Source organism: Helianthus annuus, chromosome 11, assembly GCF_002127325.2.
Source record: "Helianthus annuus cultivar XRQ/B chromosome 11, HanXRQr2.0-SUNRISE, whole genome shotgun sequence".
NCBI lineage: Eukaryota > Viridiplantae > Streptophyta > Magnoliopsida > Asterales > Asteraceae > Helianthus > Helianthus annuus.
In genome coordinates, this window is record NC_035443.2 from 186,363,233 (window position 1) to 186,368,863 (window position 5,631).

Consider the following 5,631-nt stretch of genomic DNA (forward strand, 5'->3'; position numbering starts at 1 on the left):
GGATAAGTGGGGCTCCCCCAAGGCGAAGAACTAGACCCTACAAAACTCCTGTCCAACGGTTCCTGTAGTTGCTTTGATAGGCCTTGCGACCTTCCTGGCGCAAAATGGTAAAAAGTACAAGTAATCAGGGCTGCCTCAGACGTGAGATCAAACTGAGATTCCGCCTAACAAATTTTCGGAAGAAAAACTGAATGTTCCTCGGATAGCACGCCGAGAGAAACAACGAACAACTGGTGGATCCTCGATCCACTTTTCCTTAGCCTTAACATCCGTAGCGGTTGCTAACACAGCGGAGTAATCCCTCTGTAGACGCTTCTGGCCTTCACAGCTGAAATGGCGCTAACTATTGAACTACTCTGATGCTTTAGAACAAATGCCGATTCTCCACACAAAGTTTTCTCCTCACTGGGTATATTCGCGTGATTCCTGGGTAACCAATTCACACTAACTACTGCGTTGTAACCATTGAGGGTGGTAGAAGGAAGGTCGACATCGGACACTCGTCCCACAAGGTCGGGTTTACATCCTAACGAACTTTTGAGATTCTATTTGACTTGCCATCAGTCGATTCCACATCTGGTTCGGTTTCAAGAAGTATCAGGGTCAAGCAGAATAGAGATGAAGCAAACAACTACTCATACAAGCTACCATGTTGCTACTATGCCTGGCGTCGCCTGCGCCAATCCTAAATGCCCTTCCACGAGCATTATTTCCACTGTTGTTACGGTTGCGAGGATTCCCATTACTATCATCATTCCCCTGGTTGTTGACCTTGATGTTGTCGCGACTGTTGTTTCTGATGTCGTTGCTTGAAATGGTGCGTTACGATCCTTTACTGACAAGTCCATCTTGTCGCGTTTCCGTGCCGCGTCCCAAGGTGTACTTATTGAGCTGGCCGTTACGCATTTCCGCACCATTGTCAATTGTCATCGCTTATGGCCCGACTGATTTGTAAGAGCTGGCTCCTATGAGCCGCTGACTAGGGTTAAGGGTTCGATTGGAGTCAATTCGCTGATGCTCGTTGTCGGTGACTAGGGTCGTTCAAATGCTGAAGCCAGTAAGGTACTACGTCTACCCTCTTGACTGAGTAATACACGGTATGTTGAGATAGTGTTGCAGAAGTGATCGCACTTCGGGATGTAAGACGTCAACACGTTAAGTTCCAGCAAGCGAAGAAAGGTGAGAAGGATATAGACCAATCATTGTCGTTTCAACATCCATCCCGGGGATGTTCGTACAGGCACCTAATGTTCTACACAGTTTGCTAGGCGTTCATATGGGTGTTCAGGTAATACTCGATAGCATCGAGGTTCGAAAGGGGTGCAGTGAGAAGTGAAAAGATCGTGTTCGAGTAAGAGACAATCACTGCTACGGCTCTTATGGACTGTTGTGTTTCTCATCATACAATTAACGAAACGGAACCCCTTTTTCACTTGTTAAGCCTCACTGGGACTCACATCCACCCCACTATATTATTATGTGTGCACCCACAATAATATTGTGATTTGCATGTTCATCTCAGCTCCTCTTAACTCATGTCAAATGGTTCCCCACACTCGAGTAGATTTCAAAGAGTACCAAGTAGTGTAAGTCATGGAGGTTTAGGGAATTACCACCCTATCAATCACATGATACTAGAAAGTGTACATGAATTCATATTGGTGTGCTAACGTGCAATCACATGCAATATCGTATGTGGGCGTTCACTAGTTAGGCATACTAGTACGTATAGCGAAACAGGAAACATAAAGTAAGCAAACAAGTAAACACTGGTCCGAGCTATGAGGTCAAAAGTGTTGAGCCTTGTACTTGGAGTGTAGTGTCGTCACGAGTCACGGGTTATAGTCTGGTTTTCTCCAAAAAGATTTTCCCCTTTTTAAAACCAAGTTCACTATAACCAATGGCTCTGATACCAATCTGTCACACCCCCAAAATCCACCTGCGGATAACACCCGCTTCGGGGGCGTGACTGACCAGGATCCAGCCACCAATTATACTGAGCCTTTAATTGATAGTAGAAATATTTAATAACCGGAGTAATTAGCAACATTAGAGTTTAGATTCGGTAATTAGTTTAACAAACAGCGGAAGCATAAACCAAAATAGTTTTAAAGACAGTTCATTGTTCAAAACAGTTATCCCGACACACGGGTTTGACGAACACTACACATCCCCAAGCAGCAGCTCCTGAATCATTGGTTACCTGCAAAGCATGCAGTAAGGAGTCAACAATAATGCTGAGTGAGTTCACTAGTTGTCCAGTTTTAATTACCAAAAACTTGTTTCACCGGTTAATTTATCCGTTTATACATGCCCTGGGGAGCTACCCCAAAAGTTAGCGACTAAACTGTTTTTCCAATACCGAACACTAGGTAACCGTTGCGTATCCGCAGGATGCCCCGATGTCAATGTTCTATCATCATTGACGGATATCTGAGTACATTAGTTCACGACCGATCCCAAACCAGGGCACGGTGTGAGGCTGGTAAACACCTAAATAGCGCTATCAACTAATAACCCGCTCGCCTAACCCGGCGACTAATCGGTATTTGTAGTAGGGACTTGAGTGATAGAGTTTCGTTTAGTGCCGTTAGTTGCAATCCGTATAAACAGTAATTAACCAAAAGGTTTCCCAATACCCGGGAAGGAAAAGTAAGTTTTGTTCCCAATAACCAGGGAAAGTATGTAAATGGTATCCCCTTTTACCAGGGGATAGGGTTGTTAGTCTCGTGTCCCAAACCACCGGGACGCATGCTTTTAAGTTGTGAACTCACCTTGGGTTGCTCGGTAGGTTTAGGTTACTTGGTCAAACACGCTGGTCACCACGTCCTAACATGGTTACCGGTATAGGTCAGATACAAGTATTCACGTAAAACACATACTGGCATGCAAAACAATACAAACAGTCATGGGGTTATTGGGCCGGCCCTAACATTCACACATTCAAACAGAACACAGTGACACATAGTCCATTTAACAGATAGCCCATGATACACATAATGGCCCAATAACCAAAGTGAGCAGCCCACTCGCAACCAGATGGTCTCGAGTCGTAACCAGGAGATCTCGGCTTGTCACGTTATGGTTGCGAGTCGCAACCGTGCGGTCTCGAGTCATCATGCTGTGGTTGCGAGTCGCAACCGTCGTAGTCTCGAGTCGCAATCATGAGGTTTCGAGTTGTCATGCTATGATTGCGAGTCGCAACTATGTGGTCTCGAGTTGTCTTGCCTTGGTTGCGAGTCGCAACGACGCGGTTGCGAGTCGTAAGCTGTCCCTTTCACGTACACGTGATGATGCAGAAGCAACAGTCCGAAATTGTACCATGTATTCAGACCCAGATTAGGAAACAACCAATGATATTTCACTAACACTTTTCCTAATCTGCCCATATACAACAATAGATCAAACATTACCCTTTTTAAAATCTTCAAACCACATTCAAACAAGTTCATCTTACATTCATAGTTTTCTAGGGTTTTCATGTCACATATAACCATATTTTATGAACAAAAATCATATGTTTATAACAAGATTATCATGGCAAGAACAAAGAAACATGCATTACATAGCCGAAATCTTAAGTTCAACATCAACATTTTGCAAGAAACAAAGAAGTATAGTTTGGTTGGCCATGAACTCTCTTAGACTACCATTTTCTAAACATGTTACCAAATATTGTCAAACTTTACAAATCAACCTAAGAATCATGCATAACCATTCTAACCAAGCATTTCTAGTTCATACAACATACATAAATCTCATGCACATAGTAACAACACTAACCGGTTGTGAAGAAGGAGGATGAGCCGAAAGAAAGGAAGAAACTGAGAGAAGATGAAGTGTCCGAGTGATGGTCTTGACCGAGTGTCTTGTCCGATATGCTCCAAGCTTGAACCGAGATCAAGGAGAAGGAAAGTGGTGTTGTTGGGGTTTTCTAATGGGAGAGAATAGAAGAGTCTATGTGTGGATTGTTTGGTAACAAATGAGAGAAATGGGGAAAGTTGGGGATTATATACCAAGGGGTCACGAGTTGGGCTAGGGATTTCGGCCCAAATGGTTTCGGCTCAAAGGCCCACTCGAGACCGAGTGGCCCACTCGCAACCGAGTGGTTGCGAGTCATGGTCTCGGGTCGTAGTCTCGGCTCTTATATATTTATATATAATACACATACACAACACATATCATGTACTAAAGTCACGTTTTCATTTAATAATAATCATATATGCACAAAATATTACAAGGTGTTCGTTCGGAAAAACCTAGAGTGTCACAATAGCCCAACAGGAGCTTGAAAACCATGATGGAAGAGATAGGAAAGTTGAAGAGTCAGACATGACTTGGTCTATCTTCAAGCCGTTATCAAAGAGACAATGCGTCTTTATCGAGCTGCATCACTTTCTGTTCCACATGAATCCACAGAAGACTGCATTGTAGGAGGTTTGAATGTGAAAATTATTGTTTTGATTCTTTGTATACTTATGAACGTTTTGGTCCATGAAATTAATTTTTTTTCCTGTTTTTTTACATGAATCCACAGAAGAAAGACTGCATAGCAGTAAATTATTTTATTTTTTTTTATTTTTTTTACTTTTAGTGGCCACATATGTCGCCCCTAAAAGTCACAAATGTCGCCGCTAAAAGTCATTCACAATAGCGATGACACACCCTTTTTAACGACAACAGGTGACCAATAGCGGCCGATCTATAGCGGCGACCCTTTAGCGACGACGTGTCGCGTTAAAGGGCAATAGCGGCGACAAAAAGGACTTTTAGCGGCGACACTTGTCGTCGCTAAAAGTGCCTGTTTCTTGCAGTGCCGTCATTGATCCAATTTGGTCGTTAAAAAAACTTGATTATATGTAGATTATAACCCGATTAGTAAAGATTTGGTTTCCAATTGTTTATACCAATCGTCTCTGCTTTAAATGCAGTTTACTCTACTATAAATGTGGTTTGGGCTCAAGATAAGACCAAGTCCAATTTCCTTTCGTGGGTAAAGACTAAAGTCTATGGGCAGCCAAAAAAAAAAACACGTCATCGTTTGGAATCTAACTAATGAAATGAATGCACCACTATAAAGCATGACATCGTTTATTCATTTGTAATTTTTTAAAGGGGTATTGGATTTTAATAATCCCAAGTTTCACTAATTGGCCGGTAATAATTCCAACTTCAAAAATTGCGTACAACAGTCCCAACTTGTAAGATTTTGGCCACCAATGATCCTTGTCTAACTGGGTATAACCCAGTTAGTTTCTTGCAGTTTTGAGCGGGGGAGAAGGTCACTAGAGGTTGGAGATGACAAGTGGTGGTCTCCTTTGGTGGTTTCAGGGGTAAAGAAGGTCGTCGGAATAAGTTGCAGGTCACCGGAGTTGCGTAGATGGTGGAAATTTTTAACTTTTGAGAAGCGGAGAAGATTACAGGAGGTCGGAGATGATTGGTGGTGGTCTCGTTTGGTGGTTTCAGGGGTAAAACGGGTTGCCGGAATAAGTTGCAGGTCACCATCCCAACAAGGTTATAACCCAGTTAGACAAGGATCATTGGTGGCTAAAATCTTACAAGTTGGGACTGTTGTAGGCAATTTTTGAAGTTGGGATTATTACCGGCCAATTAGTGAAACTTGGGATTATT